Source organism: Echinops telfairi, unplaced genomic scaffold, assembly GCF_000313985.2.
Source record: "Echinops telfairi isolate 266 unplaced genomic scaffold, ASM31398v2 ScPeMD7_18;HRSCAF=68, whole genome shotgun sequence".
NCBI classification, from domain to species: domain Eukaryota; kingdom Metazoa; phylum Chordata; class Mammalia; order Afrosoricida; family Tenrecidae; genus Echinops; species Echinops telfairi.
In genome coordinates this window covers 92,125,556-92,144,425 of record NW_022103915.1, presented here as the reverse complement: position 1 = coordinate 92,144,425, position 18,870 = coordinate 92,125,556, and the positions used below count along the sequence as shown (strand labels likewise).

Here is an 18,870-nt window from a genome sequence, read left to right as displayed (position 1 = left end):
ACTATGGTGATACAAGAGATGGGGAGTGGGGGAGGGTGTGGGAAAAAGAGAAGAAGAGAGAAAGGGTGGGAAAAATAAAAAAAGAAGCAACTCTACATGCACTGGAGATTTCATGGCACACTGTCACTGTTCTGATGCAATGGACCGTGCAACCTCATATAGCATGCTTTTCTTTATATGTGTTATGTATCACAAATGAAAGGTAACTAATAATAATGTTTGATTTCTTGTTTGTAAATAAAGAAGGGTCACAGCCTTTAAAAACATCCAGATTCCTTACTTATCAGATCTAAACCCTGATCTGAATGGTTATAAAAAGAGGAAAAGTAGAATTGAAACTGACTTAAATTTTTTGGTGGCATGCGAGCTAGTTTCAAACAAAACAAAAAGAACATAATACCAAGAGAGAACAAAAGGTCACTAACAATACAGAGTAAAAGAAAGACCAGAGTGAATGTTAGAAGAGACTCTGACGCTTTCTCTTGAAAGTAAGTGGAAGAGATAATGAGGTAAAAGAACTGAACATCAATTTTCAAAAGACAGCTCAACAACACGAAGTATTATTAATGCACAGTGAAGCGTGCAAAGACCTGGAATTAGACAACCAAAAAAGAAAGAATACACTCAGCCTATCTTAACGGAAAGAACTAAAGAGAACAAAGTCAAGCCTTATGTTTCCATATTGAAGGGCTCCCAGGGCAAAATGTCGAACAATGCAAGAAGGATCCAAAGAAGATGGGAGGCATATTCAGAGTCAGTATATGAACAAACAATTGGTCAATAGTCAACCTTTTTAAGAGGTAGCATCTGATAAAGAACTGGTGGTACTGAAGGAAGATATCCAAGCTGCACTGAAGACATTAGTGAAAAACAAAGCTCGAGGAATTAATAGAATACCAATTGAAAAGTTTCAACAAGCTAATGAAGCACTGGAAGCATTCATTTGTCTATGACAAGAAATTCAGAAGACAGCTACCTGTTCAACCCACCAGAAGAGATTTATATTTTCACCCATTCCAAAGAAAGGTGACCCAACAGAATGAGAAATTATCAAACAATGTAATTATTATCACATGCAAGTAAAATTTTGCTGAATATCATTCAACAACATTTGAAACAGTGCATTGAAAGGGAGCTGCCAGACATTCAAGCCAGAATCAGAAGAGGGCATGTTATGAGGGATCTAATTTCTGACATCAGGTGGATCTTGGTTGAAAGCAAAGAATATCAGAAAGATGTTTACTTGTGTTTTAGTGACTATGCAAAGACATTCCACCATGTGGAGCATATCAAACTGAGGATGGTATTGAGAAGGCTGGGACCCAGAACACTTCACTGTGCTCTGATCCTGTACGTGATGCAAGAGGCAGTCGCTCAAGCAGGACATGAGAACACCGCCATGGTTTAAAGTCAGGAAAGATGTCTGTCAAGGGTGTATCCTTTCACTGGATTTATTCATTCTGTATGCTGAGAAAATTATTTGAGAAACTGTAAGATAAAGAGGAATGCAGCATCATGACCGGAGGAAGGCTTATTGACAACCTGGGATCTGCAGATGACAGAAACTTGCTGGAAGCAAGGAGTGGACACATGAGTGATGAAAATCAAATACTATATCCTTCAGTATGGATTGCATCTAAAAAATCCTCACAACTAGACCAATAGACAATACCACGATAAATGGAGCAAAGATGAATGCTGTCAAGGATTACATTTCCCTTAGATCAACAATCAATGTTCATGGAAGCTGCAGTCAAGAAATAAAACAATGTGGTGCATTTGGGCCAATCTATTGCACAAGACTTTAAAGTGTTGAAGAGCAAGCATGTCACTTTGAGGACTAAGGTGTATCTGACACACACCATGATATTTTCAGTTCCCCAGATCCATATGAAAGTTGGACAATGGAGGGGTCTCAGGGAGGAGATGAGCCAGTCAGGGTGCGATGTAACAGTGATGAGAAATACAACTTTCCTCTAGTTCCTAAAGGTTTCCTCCCCGCTCCCACTACCATGACTCGAATTCTATCTTGCAAGACTGGCTAGACCAGAGGAGGTACACTGGTACAGATAGGAACTGAAAATACAGGGAATCCAGGACGGATGAGCCCTATAGGACCCGTGGTGTGAGTGGCAAAACAGGGAGGGTAAAGGGAGAATGGGTAGGAAAGAGGGAACCGATTACATGGAACTGTGTGTGACCTCCTCCCTGGGGGACAGACAACCGAAAAGGGGATGAAGGGAGACGTCGGATAGGGCAAGATATGACAAAATACCCATTTATAAACTATCAAGGGCTCATGCGGGAGGGGGGAGCGGGGAGGGAGGGGAAAAATGAGGACCTAATGTCGGGGGGTTTAAATAGAGAGAAAATGTTTTGAGAAACTATGTACAAATACGCTTTACACAATTGATGTGTGTATGGATTGGGACAACAGTTGTATGAGCCCCTAATAAAATTTTTTAAAAAAAAAAGAAAGTTGGACAATGAATACGAAAGACTGAAGAATTAGTGGAGTAGAATTATGGTGCTGGAGAAGGATATTGAAAATATCACGAAACTGCTGGAACAAACAAATCTGTCTTAGAAGATGTACAATCAGGATATTTCTTTAATATCCTGGGGCCTATTCTTTAATAGGCTGGGGAGACTTCATCTCATGTACTTTGGACTTGTTATCATGAGAGATCAGACATTGGATAAGGACACCTGGCTTGGTGAAGTAGAAGATCATCAAAAAAGAAGAAGCCCTTCAATACGATGGGTTGACACAATAGCTATCACAGTTATGAGGATGGCACTAGACCAGGCAGTACTTCTTTCTAATGTACAGCGTTACCAAGTCAGAGCCAACCCAATGACACCTAACAATATCAATAATCTAAACTAACACAGACTGAAGTAGAAAATCGGAACAGACTTTTAACAATAGAAAAAAACATGATCAGAGTAAACTTTTAACAACAACAAAATGCCAGAGTTTACCCACCACCCTGGTGAATTTCACTAAACATCCAAAGCATTGACACGGATTGAACTAAACTATTCTAGAGTATGGAAAAGGATCAAAAACTCCTGAATTCATATCATGACATGAACAATAAGCCTGACACCAAAGCCAAGGTAAAGTAATCACTAAAATAGAAAATTATAGCCCAATATCTGTCATGAAGATAGATGACGAATGCTCAATGAATCCTAGGCAATAGAATCTAAAAATATAATATGTTGTGACCAACTTGAGTTCAAACCAGATAGGCATGGATGGTTCACAGTTAGAAAAACAACATAATTCATCACATCAATAAAAGGACAGTATCGCATGATCATACTGACTGACACAAAAAGGTCATTTGACAAATCCAACACCTATTCGGAATAAAAATACTCAACAAAGTAGGAATGGAAAGACTATTTTATGGCAATTGACCTTAGTGTTCCCCAAAACAATGGTCCTGAACCCTCCGTCCCAGGGAATCACTCCCTCAAAGTATTTGGTTGTAGATTAATAGAGCCTTAGTGGTGTAGTGGTTATTCATTGGATTGCGATCCTCACAGTTGGAAGTTCAAAACCACCAGAAGCTCCAAGGGAGAAAGAATGGGCTTTCTGCTCCTGAAAACAGTTAAAATCTTGGAAACCCCCAGAAGACCTCTATGAGTCAACATTGACTCAATGGCAGTGAGAAGTAGAAAGAGAGAACCCTAGGACTTTCCAGAAGGAAGAGCCACCAGTAGAACACGGACATGCAAGATCACTAGCAGAAGTGGCAGTGTCATGAGAGGTCATAGCACTGAAACCAAGAAGCAAAACAAAGGGGCAGCATTGAGACTATGAGGCAATGGGGCAGACTCCCCAGCCCACTCAACAAGGTAAAGACCAAGGGATCACATGACTGAGAGGCTGAGGACCAAGGAGATGCACGGCAGCTGGTTGAGAAGAGGTGCTGCTGTAGACAAAGACTGTATCTATCGTGTTTGTATGATCCTGGCCTGTGGTAAGCTATTAACTTCTCTAATGAGCCTCGCAAATTGTAGGTTTTGCCTGGGAGTTCTGTGTAGCCGTGGCAACAGTAGAACCCAGTAGAGAAGTAGAGTGCACGCCATGGGAGGGACAATTGGTATCAGAATGGGGTAAAGGAAGTTGGAGAGTGGAGGCATCTGACCTACAGCTGTGGCAATCAGCCCTGGGATGGTATGGGGTTCGATTCTCCTTTTCCCTACTGAAGACAAAGGAAGTCAAACGTGGTACTCATGCCCTTTCCTTACTGCACCAGGAACATAAGAGTATGGACCACTTCCAAAACATCCCAGAAGTTGAGCTAAGCACTCTACTGGGCACTGGGTCTATAGAGATATGAGTCCATCCTGTTCTGCCCCATGAGCTACTTACAGTCCCATGAAGAGGGTAAACAAATAGATTTACTTAATTTATTAATTACATTGACTATCTTAAATTGTCTGCCTCAGCCTTGTGTGCTAGATTGTAAACTAGTTGGTGGGATTTTATTCCTGGAAGGGGCTTTAGTGAATAGCTACTCTCTTTTTTAACATGATTAAACTGAGTCATAAAGCATTTAATTAACTTGTCTTGGGCAACTACAGCTCATTAACAGAGATCCCAGGCTAGAATTGACTGTCCAGACTCACTAGCCAGGAATCTTTTTATTTGAATAGTAAAAATACTTTGCTGCAGTATACATAGTTTTTTGAATACTCCGTTTATGTTTAAAATATTTAAAATCTTATCTGTTAAGTCTAGCCCTCCGACCTCTCCCTAAAAAGAATACTCAGATAAGTCTGAAATCATTTTGCTACTAACATTTAAAAATAACGGGAAAAGACAACACAATTTTACTGCAACCAATCTGAGGTTGAACAAAAAAAAGGAGAGACTCTCAGGTGGCAAAAACAAAGAAGGAACAGGAAGTCCAAATAGGAAGCTGACTCTGAGCTGACTGCAGCAGGCCTCCAGTCGGCTCGGCAGCTTGGCAATAGCCAGGGGCTTGGGACTAGAAAGTACACTCAAGGGCAGTTAGCATGACCTTGGGCCTATGTGATACAGGGACTTGAAACTAAAACTGGGCATCGTGTCAGGACCATCAAAGTCACCTAGCCAGAGCAGAATAAAAGAAAATAGCACATCACCCAAGAGAAATAACAAAGAAGCTAGTCTGTGAATGATGGAGAAAGACAATGATTTATTAAAAACCCAAGCTTGGAATAGGCACACATTTAGCGACAGATTTTAAGTTACACTCCTAATACAAAATTCCCCACAGATGAGAAATTAATATAACAAGTTTCAGATGTTAATTCAAAACTATTATGGAATTCACAGGGGGGGGAAAGTGAGGCTTTCGACTTCTTTCTAAGTTGACAGACCCAGAAGCCCTCAGAAGTAGTTTGAATTGTTCCTAAAGAGTCACTAGGAGTGAGAATCAACTTGATTGCAGTGAGTGAGTGAGTGTGGCATTCACACACGAACACAAACACACACATGCAGCACCATGAAACATGAGCTCATAGATAAAACCTACAAAATATACATCGAAGAGTCAGCCACCAAACGAACGGGAGAATTAGCTTTCTAGGGCATATGCTGATTGCTATCCGAGTGTGACTTGAATCTTACATTTTCCTGGTCACCTCCCAGATGCAAGCATCGGTATATCTTTGCCGGAAGTCTTTCTCTGAAACAGGAGCAAAGCCACCCTGTCCTTTGTGTATACACAGCTGCATGTTCTGTTAACACCTGCCTCAGAGATCTCTTTACCCAATAACTAATCATAAATAAGTAAAATAAAAACCTCACTCTCATTGAATCAATGCTGACTCATAGCAACCTCCCAAGACAGTAACTATTTACAGGAGTAGAAAACCAGGCTCTCCTTCAGAGCTGCAGATGGGTTTGAACTGCCTTCCATTCAGGTCGCAGGCCAACATGTAACCACTACACCACCAGGGCACCTACTAGCTAACATATAAATATTCCAGATTCCTCATTTTGGGTGGAGAAGTGAAGGAATGATAACTACTTACCATACATTTGCCATCTTACTTCTATAATGTTTCCCATACATTTCCTTCCCCTCCAAAATCAACCGCTTATACTTTAATTTTCACAAGGTCTGCCACTGGAAAAAACTGAACTCACAAAATAATGGAGCAGTTTGAATGAGAGTATAAAACAGGTAAATTTTCAAAGTGATAAAGACATGAAAGAAGAAATAGTAACTATAAATACAGAGCTAAACTGTAATAGAAGAAGAGGCGGATTTGTAAAATAAATAAATAGAAGTTACCCAGGAAAATACGCAATCATCATAACTACACTGAATGGGTTATTCTGAGAGTCAATTAGTGAACAAATGCAGTGATCTTGGGAAATTAACAAGACTATTACACAGAGCATAAAAGAGGAAATGAAATAGAAATTATAATGAAAAGGGAAAAGCTATGGAAATATGCAAAGATGGCTCACAATTAGAAAAACAACATAATTCACTATAAATAAGACAAAGGAAAGGACCACATGATCACACGGATTGACACAGATTGACATTTGACAAAATCCAACACCTATCAGGAATCAAAACACTCAACTAAGTAGAAATAGAAAGGAAAATACCAAGGATTTCCAGAAGAATGAGCAAATCTATCTTGAGAGATGTACAACTAGAATGTTCTTTAAAAGCAAGGATGAGGATACTTGGTCCTCACACACTTTGTACATGTTTTGAAGAGGGGCAAGTCCTTGGAGAAGGACATAACGTTGAACAGAGTCAGCAAAAAAGAAATAGATTTGCTTTCAAATGTATTTTTAAATAACAATCAATCGTGACAACTTTATCAGTGTTTTTGTTTTTCCTTGGAATACTTTTTATTTTGCTTTATTTTTGAATAATAATATTCAATAGAATTTAGGGTTCACTGTTATTATCTCCTAACATTTTGACGATAATATCATTTCTTTCTATTGCAACAGAGAGAACTCTGTTGTGCTTGTGATTGTTAAAGCCAAATGAGCACTCTGTTCACGTGGGTTACTTTTAGATTTCTACTTTCCTTCAGATGGCTTTTCCATTTCAATGTGTATGTGTTTAACTGTCTATACCACAGTCAGCACTCAGGCCTTGAACTTGAGTATTCTTGTCTTTCTAGAATTCCAGAAGTTGTTGAATAATTCCATATTTTTATACTGTCTATCCCAATGTAAATCATTGTCTCCTCATCTATATTCCATAGATGTGGCAGTATATTTCCATAAAGATTTCTTCCTCGGGAACCCTATGGGGTACTCTATAGCATCTCTATGAGCCCGAATTGACTCAACAGTCATGGGTTTGGTTTGGGGGTTTTTATATAAAAATCTACTAAAAGTGGAATTGGTGGAGCAATAGCAAACATAGTCATAAATAATTATATGGGTAATCCTGAAAAAATGACTATGGTGGTTAACATAATCTGTTGTCAATTAGAGACTTATGAGTAAAGAGATGGAGTTTAGCCTGTCAATCAGGTCACAGCTTGATGACCTCACGTGAAGGTGCTAAGGAGATAAATAGCTCACTGAAGGCCAGACACACAGTCACTCCCCAAGAGACATTGCAGCTGGCAAGACACCTGGAATTACGCTAGTCCCCTAAACTGGAGGAATCACATGGAGACCCCTGCCAACACTGAGAGGTTTACAACGCCACTGGATCCATAAGACTTCCCACCCACTGGCCTGTGATATTCCTGCATTTGGTGTCATTGCATGTGATGTGTGAGTCTGCAGAGGAATTTATAGATTGGTAGCGGACATATGGGCTAATATCGGACTTATGTACTTGATCTGGACTGGGCTGGGATGTTTCATTATGTATAATTACTCTTTATATAAAGTTCTTTTTTACACACAGATGAGTGTAAAAAAGATTTGTTTCTGGAGTCAACCCAGACTAACACAATGACTGTAAAATAATAATGACTTACTTAAAGAGAGGAGCAAAAACCAAGGTTGAACTAAAATATTGGAAATATTAGGTAACAAATGCATATCATAATAGGATGGTTGTTGGTAGGTTCTATCAAGTCTGTTCCAACTCATAGTAATGCCACATATGAAAGAACATACTCCCGCCTGGTCTTGAGTAATCCTCCCAATTATTGCTATGTTTGAGCCCATTCTTGTAACCACTGTGCTAACATATCTCATTGAGTGTCACTTCAAAATGGAAGTGATCATGGACAGGTGAGAAAAAAAAATCACTTGTATCAGTTAGCCTTTATTACATAACAAACCATATCAAAAATTGTTGTGCTTTTTAATATTCCATATATACTCATGTTCATGTATATTCATATGTAGAGTTGTAGCTATGTGTTAGATTAAATATGCTTACTTTGCTATTCTAATCATATATAAAAGTCAAAAAGTTTGGCTATGAAATCACAGAAACTTTTAAACAAAAGCATCAAAATTAAAAAAGTTTGTTCCTTGACATATCCTCAACCTAGGGATGTTTCCACCCACCTAAACTTTCTCTGAGGATTCCTGCACTCCTCTCTTTATACCAACAAAGCGGCAGTTTGGGCATCCTCAAGATCTCGTTTCTTTTCTATGTTCTTTGAGCTTGAGGAACAAAAGCAAGTCTGGAGGGGTATGGCCGGGACTTCCGGGTGGGTGGGATTTGGTTTCCTAATAACATTCTCATGGGATGGCCCCTGCTGCTCTCAGATAATGAGCGAGGGCATGTCATAACGGGAGACATTCCACTGCACCACTGTCCGGCCTTTTCTTCACCAATGCAGTTTTTAATTTACTCACAACTGCCTCCCAATAAGCCACCATAGTTTTCCTGCTTCCTGTTAGAAAAAATATCTCAAAATTACCACTTTTTGCCTCCAGAAACAGTGGACACAACTTTTTGAGGTGACCTCTCTGCCTTAAATTCATATTGAAGGTCTTCCCAATTTTTCTTAAAATGCTTGTTCTATCTAAAATTTGTATTATGTAGGATAGCATTTCTGTAAGCTTGTGGTTCAGCTTCAATGCTTTGGGAAGTTAGCCACTTGAGTTTTGTTAAGACTAATATTAGCCTTCTCCTCAAAATCAATTTTTTCATGACACAAAAAACGTATGCCTTTCTTTTAAAGTCACTTTAACATGGAGACAAGTGTAATCCTGAGATAATTTGTCTGCAGCCACCCACTGATCGCAAAGACATGCTAAAACATTATTTTTTTTCGTATGAACTGATGCCTGTATGAACTAGAACACTAGCAGCAATACTTTTTACTTACCCTTATACATCCTTACTAATTATTAATTAATTAATTTTCATTAGTATCACATTCCTTTGTAATATTTGCCAGGACTGCATAATTTTGTGTAGGCTCAGTTGTTATTCTAGTGGTAGAGAATACATTTCTCCTCTTGATAGGAGAAGTGCAGCGTCACATAGAAAAAGTATGGAGAGCGATAAGAAAGAGAGAGGAAAAGGGAGAGATGATAGAGGGATTGGGGGAGAGAGAGAAAGAAAGAACACCCTGGTGGCATAGTAGGTTACACATTGGTCTGCTAACCTCAAGGTCAGCAGTTGGAAACCACCAGGCACTCTGCAGTAGAAAGATGAGGCTTTCTCTTTCCATAAAGAGTTACAGTCTCAGTAGAGGCAGTTCTATCCTCTATTCTGTCCCACAGGGTCACTGTGAGTCAGAATTGACTTGAGGCAAAGAGTTTGGTGCTTCTTTTTTTCTTTAATAATGAGAGAGGCCATTGATTAGGTCTATCAATGAAATCAATCAATTCAACAAGTACTAACAAAAACAAAGCCAATATTACTATCATTTCAGAGAAAATAGATTTTATGATTAAGAAAATAAGACAAAAATAAAACAAATTGACAAGTCACCTAAAAAGTACAATTCATATATATCTGTGTGTCGGTCTGGACGGACTAGAGAAATAAATCTAGAGAGACTCATATGTGTATAAGAAAGAGCTTTATATACAAGAGCAACTGAATATTGAGAAACTACCTCAGCACAGCCCAGATCAAATCTATAAGTCTGATATTAGTCCATATGTCTGATACCAATCTATAAATTCTTCTTCAGACTCATGCAACACATGCAATGATGCTGAATGCAGGAAGATCACAGGACAGTGGGTAGAAAGTTTTGTGGATTCAGTGGGGGGTGGAAAGTCTTGTGGATCCAGTGGCGGTGGAAGCATCTTAGGGTTGGCATGGGTCTCCATGTGGCTCCTCCAGCTCTAGGGCTCTGGCTGCCATCAGCATAGCTCCATGTGTCTTGTCAGTAGAGTCTCTCAGGGAGTGGGTGTGTGTCCTGCCTCCAATGAGATATTTATCTCCTTAGCACCTCCAAAGGAGGTCATCAAGATGTGACCTTATTGTTAGGCTAAATTCCACCTCTTCACTCTTAAGTCTCAAATTGACAACAGACTATGTAACTACCACAATCTGCCTTACCAAAATTGTTATTTGAATTTTATTGAAATACTTACAAGGTAACATTAGAGAGACTTTCAAGCTAATAAAGAAAAATTTAAATTCATAAGGATATATAAAATTAGAATGAATAAGTATTCTTAATGGATTTATATAGAACTGTATATGAAAATACAGTGTGGGTGTGTGTATTCTTACAAACATTTATAAAATTCACTGAGTTGGCAAAAACAAAGTATCAATGAAGATGTTTCTTCAATGGAGACTATAAAAGGTATCATAAGGATTACATTTTATATCTAACCATATTGTATAAAAGGGGGGAAAACAAAATTTTATATAAAAAATTTCCCTCATACAAAGCATAGATTTGGAAAATGAATAACATAAATACAATGGATCAGTGGGAAAGGTAGTTATGTTAACAAACCCAGGGACAAGGGAACAACAAGTGATCCAAATTGGTGGTGAGGAGGGGGTAGGAGGCTTGGTAGGGCGTGACCAAGGGTAATTTAGCTGAGAGGAATTACTGAAGCCCAAATGAAGGCTGAACATGATAGTGGGACAAGAGTAAAGTAAAAGGAAATAGAGGAAAGTGCTAGGAGGTAAAGGGCATTTATAAAGGTCAAACTACAGGCATGTACATATGTAAATATATTTATATGTATATTTATATAAATATATTTATATATGAGGATGTGGAAATTGATCTATGTGCATATATGTATAGATTTAGTATTAAGGTAGCAGATGGACATTGGACCTCCATGCAAGTAGTCCCTCAATGCAAGAATACTTTGTTCTATTAAAGTGTCATTCCATGATGCTCACCTTCCCGACATAATCACTGAAGAAAAAGTGAGTGCATAAGCGAATGTGGTAAAGAAAGCTGATGGTGGCCGGCAATCAAAAGATATAGCATCTGGGGTCTTAAAGGCTTGAAGGTAAACAAGCAGCCATCTAGCTCAGAAGCAACAAAGCCTACATGGAAGAAGCTCACCAACCTGTGTGATCACGAGGTGCCGAAGGGATCAGTTATCAGGCATCAAAGAACAAAAATCATATCATTATGTGCTGACCTCCCTGATACGATCACTAAAGACAAGTGGGTGCATAAGCAAATCCGGCAAAGAAAGCTGATGGTGCCTGGCTATCAAAAGATATAGCATCTGGGGTCTGAAAGGCTTGATGGTAAAGAAGTGGCCATCTAGCTCAGAAGCAACAAAGCCCACATGAAAGAAGCACACCAGCCTGTGCGATCACGAGGTGTCAAAGGGATCAGGTATCAGGCATCATCAGAACAAAAAAAATCATATCATTGTGAATGAGGGGGAGTGCAGAGTGGAGATCCAAAGCCCATTTCTAGGCAATTGGGCATTCCCTTACAGGAGGGTTGTGGGGAGGAGACGAGCCAGTCAGGGTGCAATGTAGCAACAATGAAACATACAACTTTCTTCTAGTTCCCAAATGCTTCCTCCTCACCCACTATCATGATCCCAATTCTACCTTACAAATCTTTCTAGATCTGAGGATGTACACTGGTACAGATAGGAATTGAAAACACAGGGAATCCAGGGCGGACGATCCCGTCAGGACCAGTGGTGAGAGTGTTGATACTGGGAGGGTAGAGGGAGGGTGGGGTGGAAAGAGGGAACCGATTACAAGGATCTGCATATAACTCCTCCCTGGGGGACAGACAACAGAAAAATGGGAGACGTCGGACAGTGCAATATATGACAAAAGAATAATTTATAAATTATCAAGGGTTCATGGGTTGGGGGGAGCGGGGAGGGAGGGGAAAAATGAGGAGCTGATGCCAGGGGTTTAGGTGGAGAGCAAATTTTTTGAGAATGATGAGGGCAATGAATGTACAAATGTGCTTTACACAATTGTGTGTATGAATTTTGATGAGTTGTATGAGCCCCTAATAAAATGATTTAAAAATATATATAATGGATCAAATTGGAAACTGTGATAGAAATTAGCAAAGTATTTAGACCTGAAGAACAATAAATATACTATACCTCAGAATTTCATTGTACAGCTAAAGCAGTGCTTAGAGGAAAACACACTCGTGTGATCTTTGGCATAAACTAGCAAACAGAATCAGTTATTGTCATATATTATTGTCCATTCTGACACATTATATCCTAAGCACTAGCCAGTCTTGCATCATACTCACCTTTTTCCTATGTTTGAACTCCTTGTTTATGCCACTGAGATCAATTGATCTCATTGAGCTTTGCAATAAATCTCTATAGAGGTAGCTTCCCTATTGCCGTGAGGCAGGAGTTAGACGTGCCCCCAGCTCCATCCTTCTTTAACTATTCTAACACCAACTGTTCTTCCCCATCACTCTGCTTCTATGCTGGTCTCGATCATTCCTTACAATAGCTCATGAGCAATAATCAGAAGTAAAGGGATTTATTAGGGAAGTTAACTGGTTACCGCAAGTTAGGATGAGCAAACAGTAAGGATTCAGTCATCGGTTCCTAGCAACACCTCTCCTCAGCCAGCAGCCAAGTCTCTCTGTCCTGTCCTTGGTCGCTCAGCCACAGGGTTCTTTGGCCTCTGCCTCCACAGTCCAAAACACCACCCTCGTGTTCCTCTGTGCCACAATTCCACAGTCAGAAGAGGAGAAAATACCTCATAGTCTCTGTATTGCTCCTCCCTGTCTCTCTCTGTGCCGCTGTCTTCGGTGCATCTAGTCTTGGAGGCTCTCTCTACGTCAGAAAGAGTTTTGGAGAGTGCTCTTCCAAATGCCCCAGTAGATTGTTCTCTGTGTCCCAGATGGTGCTTAAATACTGAGGAATGGCTTTGATGGAGGTGTGACTTATCTTTTAGCAGACCACACCCAGCAGGAAAATGAAGGATGGTGTAGTAAGCCATACCCTCCTCTTAAAGATGCCCCCAAGGAAACAAATGGCATGACCTGGTTCACATGCTTTACTAAAATCCGGATGTAGCCGCCTCATATGTAATCCTGTAATGGAGAACCCTCTCCAAAATGGAATCATAGCTACAAGCATCGAGTACAGGATTATCATACATCACCTAAGGAATGACAGCAAGGAGGGCCACATTAATTGAGTACATCTCAAGGCTCTTCGTCTTCTTTGCCGACCCTCTGCCACGATGATATCTTTCTCCACGTATTGTCCACTTTGAGGACAAGTCCAAAGTACAGGAGAATTTTCCACCATCTTCATAGGTAAGGAACATCCGGGTATATTTCTTCCAAAATAGATTCGTTCATTCTTCTGGCAGTACGCGGTATATTAAGTATTCTTAACCAACACAATAATTCAAGAGTTCATTCATCATTGCTGCTCTGTGTACTATCAACAAGTCTGAGAAGAAATCCAGTGAGAAATGTTCCTTAGAAGAGAGGCTTGGGAAATGTAAGGATCACTGGACAAGGGCATCCCTCGAGGAGATGGAATGACATAATAACCACAAAAATGGATTCAAATATAAAGACGGCACAGGACCAGAAACCGTTTCCTTCTGTTCTGTTTCAAGTAGCTGCGAGTCAGAGCCAACTCCACAGAAACAACTAACAGCATGAATTCAATGATCTCAGACCAACTCAGGGGACCATTATCATTGTCTTTATTTTACAGATGAGGAAGCTGAATCTAAAAAGTTCAATTAGATTAATTAGCAAATTAGGAACATTCACTAATTGGCCCATAATTGTATATTAATTACACAAAGATTTGAACCCAGTTCTTCTGACATCAGAGTCCATGTACTTGATATTTGACTATATATGAGAGCCCTTCGAAGGAAAATTATATTGTTTTTTAATTCACTTTTTCCAAAAATATTTTGGAAATATATAAAGGAGTCCCTTTATATGTATTAGCATGGAAAGATATCTAAGATGCACTTTTTAAGTAAAAAAGCATGATTTCAAGTAATACCTATTGCAAAACAGCCATTTATGTATATTAAAGTCCAAATTCATATATGTGGACAAAAACATGGATTCTTATAAAAGAATATTTTACTTGGTAAATATGGAAAATGGAAGTGAGGACGATGCAGAGTGATAAAAAAGATGTTCCATTTTTAAACTACATGCTCACTGAATATTTTTATATCATCAATATCCTCATATTGGCCCTCTTAAAGGTCAACGATGGTAAGGGCCATAGGTGGTAAATTATAATAATTTTATATCAGAAAATAACTACTGTGCAAATGTTTCAAAAGTAAAAATTCGTATCAGAATGGTTGCCCAACTCAAAGAATGTAATTGATGTCACTGAATTGTACATGTAATAATGGCTGAATCTGTGTATGTATGCTTTGCTGTATATATTCTCAATAACAAGAATAAAATTAAAGTTTTTAAAATAAATGGGTACACCTGTCAGGTCAGAGCTGAAAGGGGAGTATAGTAGTTTAAAGATGTAACCAGGAGAAGCACTGCTTGGGGTTTCTCTGTACTCTATAGGCCTTCTGGACGCCCACATTGGGTTGTTCTCCTATTGAAATTCTCTTCAGTTACAGCTAAGAAAGATTAGACTTTACAATCAAGCTTATTTAACATATTAACTGTCAGTCATTTTCTAGATTCCAGATTCAGTGAGGAATAAGAAAATAGTAATATTCCAAAAGAGATTCAGAGTTTGGAAGGGTCTCCATTGTTTTATGTTCAGAAGTACAAATTCAATAAATCATTGGGTAATACATTTCTAGAAGAAATTAAAAATAGAGTTTTAGAGGAAAGAAAATTCTGAACTGAGTTTTAAAATATTTTTAAATTTGTAGGTGTCAGAGGATTCAAAGCAAAATTATTGCTTTGTTTCTTCCTGTTTGTTGTTGTGAAGTTGGTTCCAACTCACGGCAACCCTATGCAGGGCAGGACAAAAACACTGCCCAACTCCATCTTCTTGATCCCTGGTGTTTAAGATGATCTTCCTGGTCAGTGTGTAAGCTCATCTCCTTAAGGGACTCCTTCCACCGTACCACACTTGATGTCCTTCTTCAGCAAATTATTTCTCCTGAAGATCCGCCCCAAATAGATAAATCACAGGGATCTATAAGTTGGGCAACAGATATTTTTACATATGTATGCATCCATGCTGCAAATACATCTATGTATATAGTAGAGTGTAGGAGCCCTGGTGGTGTAATGGTTACACGCTGGCTGCTAACTACAAGGTCAGCAGTTCCAAACCACCAGCTGCTCCACAGGACAAAGACAGGGCTTTCTACTTTCTGAAAGAGTTACAATCTCGTAAACCCACAGGGGCAGTCCTGCACTGTCCTGTACCATCATTATGAATCCCCATCAACTTGATGGCAGTGAGCTGTTTTAATTTAATATAGTAGAGAAAACAGGAGACCGTTTTGAAAACCTCTTAGCCATAACCAAACACCTGGCAGAAATGAGTCATTGAGCTTTTTTTTTTTTTTTGAGTCATTGAGCTTAAAGGCTTAGGACCAGAGTCTCAAAGAACATGCAAGTTAATTAGCATAGCAGTACAGAAAAATAATGACCTACATCCTACTATGGTGAGTATGTGCTGGGTTTTAAAAGCTTGTAAGGGGCCATCTCAGATGTACCTATTTGTCTCTTCCTGTCCCTAGTAGTATAGTGGTTATGTGTTGGTCTGCAATCCTCATGGTCAGCAGTTTGAAACCACCAAGAGCTCCCCCAACCCCACCCTACTTCATCCACAGAGAAAGATTGGACTTTCTACTTCTGTAAACAGTTAGTCTCTGAAAACCATGGGTCATTATGAGTCAGCATTGGTTCAATGGCAGTGAGTCCACAGCAGAGGAGTAAAATAAATCAAAGAATCAAGAAACCAATCAATCCAAAGGACAAATGGACCATATGACCGTCAGCATGCATGTCCATGAAACCAGAAGGACTCGTTGGTGCCCAGCCACCATGATCAGTTACTCTGATTGAATGAAGGTCCGAGAGAAGGTCCCGGACAGAGTGGAAGAAAAACATGGAACAAAATTAAAACTCATGAAAAAGCAGAGACTTCCTGGTTGGAAACCCCAAGACAGCGGCCTTTAGCCACCATTCAAACCTGCAGCTGCATCCACTCACGGATAGTACCTTCAAGCAGACAATAGAAAGTGAATGTACTCCTTAGAACAATCAACTATCCGAGACCAAAAGGCAGCATTTACCCCAAAACAAGGTTTACAAGGCAGGAAGGAGCAACAAGAGTGGCAAAGGGAAATGAGGAGAAAGCTGGAAGAAGGCTGTTATATCAAGGGGATTGCAACGAATGGGATGAAACAAAGTGTGTCTAAATTGTCGAATAGAAAAATAAGTTTCTCTGCAATCTCTCACCCAAACACAATAACACAACAACCGTGACAAAGCAAGTAAATCCAAGACTCGGACACTATTCTGGAATCCCTAGTGTTTTCAGGGGTTAATTTCTAGAAGTAGATCATCAGGCCTTTCTCCCTGGTCCATCTTTATCTCATCATCCAAAGGAAAAGAACATTCACAAAGATAATTATAAAACAAAGAAAAGGAGGGGTGTGAGTGGGATGGTTAGAAGCATATTTTTCTTAAGTCGCCTACTAGGTGCACCAATCCTTTCTCCACTGCTCCCCCCACCATCATAACCACAATAGGTACAATATTTGCCCGGCTGTGCTATTGAGTAGATTTCAACTCACAACAGCATCATGTGACACAGTAGAACTGCCCTGTGGGTCTTCTGGGCTGTAGCCTTCAAAGATGGAGATTGACAGATCCATGTCCTTTGGAACCACTGGGTGGGTTTGAACCACCAATCTTCCAATTAGCAGCCAATCGCACCACGGGAGCTCTTGTCCATATTCTAAGCAGCATCACACACACTCCGAGGACAATGATTCATCAGAACAGTTTTCAAAACCAGAAGCATTTCCACTGGTTATGAGTTGTTCTTGTACTTTCTTGCTGCTTTTGAATTTAATCTTTTAATTTAACTGACAATTGCAGAAAGACAGGCACAGTCTCTAAGTAGTTATGCCTAGGGGGCGGTCTATAAAAGTGCTACATGTTTATAGACCACCAGAGCATTGGATTGACTAAATAGTTCCTGAGAAAAAGGTCAAAAAACAGTTGAACATGCTCAATTAGATTGAAATCCTAAGTATTAACCCACTGAGTTGTAGAAGAATACATGCGGTTTAAAAAATAATATATATACATATCAAATGGCTGTTGTTTTATTAAATTTTTTCAAAGCCTGTACAGTTACAGTCACTTGAGCAAATGATACAAGAGGAAATAATCTGGGAGATTAGAGAAAGCAAATATATGAAGTAGGTTTTTTAGGAAGGGAGAGTTGGAACTTTAGCAAAAACTCTCTCCAGTATGTTTTTCCAAAATGATTTTTTGTTTTATTTTCTCTATAGTCTGTTAGCATAACAAAGGAAATATCTATCTAAATTTCTATCTGTGATGGACAGTAAAACAAAAACATATCAAAGAGAAATGGACTAATGATGGTCATATGACGGGCTTCAAAATATTCGTGGGAAATGCCATTCCCTTCCCATTCTATTGCTTCCACAGACGTTTTGAAGCAGCTTTGTACTCTAGGAATCATGCATTTGATGAGCTTTTTAGCAAAAACAGAGGAAACCTGCCCCTGCTATCATTCTTTATCTCATTTACGGCCATCAAGTCACTGTCCCCTCAAAGCGACCCTACAGAACAGGCCAGACCTCACCCTGAGTTTCTGTATGGTAACGTTTTAAGGGAATAGAAAGCGCCCTCTTTCTCCCGCACAGCTGTGAGTGTTTCGAAGTGCTCTCGTCGTGATTACCAGCCCAAAGCATCACCACTACGTCACAAGAGCTCCTTTTTCTCAACAACCACCGTATTACAAGTTTAACTTCAGTTCTTTAGAATTACTCTCGTCACCTGATTTAATTGCCAAGTTTACAAATGATAAGATACACTTGAAGCTAGGTTTCTTCTTCTTGAATATGTTCCCTAAGTCTAGGACAGAGAATAAATAAACCTGGCCATCTATATCAGAAATGTATGTGGTCCCTGGAAAGTATTAATTCTTCTCCCACCTCACCCCCTAGTATCAAATTTACATGTGGCTGAAGACAATACAAACTAGTGTCTGATGACAAGATGTTATGGTGATAGCATGAGAATATTCTTTTGTTTTTAATTCCGCTCATGTGAAGGGAAGAATATATGTTTTTATGGGAATAAGTGTCAATGTATTGACTTGAATCTTTTACGTTAAATAATGTCCTTTAGGCCATTTAGTGAATGGTGAACATCTAATCACTTAAATGTCCTCTTTTGCTGCCTCAAAAAGAGAAACCCTGAGAACAATTTATAAATGGCAGTTGTTTACACAAACTGGGCTCTCATCTGGGGCAAAGAGATGCAGAGAGGGCAAGGATATAAAGAAAA

At 39.3% G+C, this 18,870-nt stretch overlaps 1 non-coding gene across 1 annotated transcript; it reads left to right on the top strand.

Annotated features, from left to right (window-relative positions):
• Positions 1–262: 262 nt before the first annotated feature.
• On the top strand, positions 263–383 carry LOC115868895. The gene has a single exon (XR_004045855.1). It is a non-coding gene; the product is annotated as a small nucleolar RNA SNORA61 (small nucleolar RNA).
• The last annotated feature ends 18,487 nt before the right edge of the window (positions 384–18,870 follow it).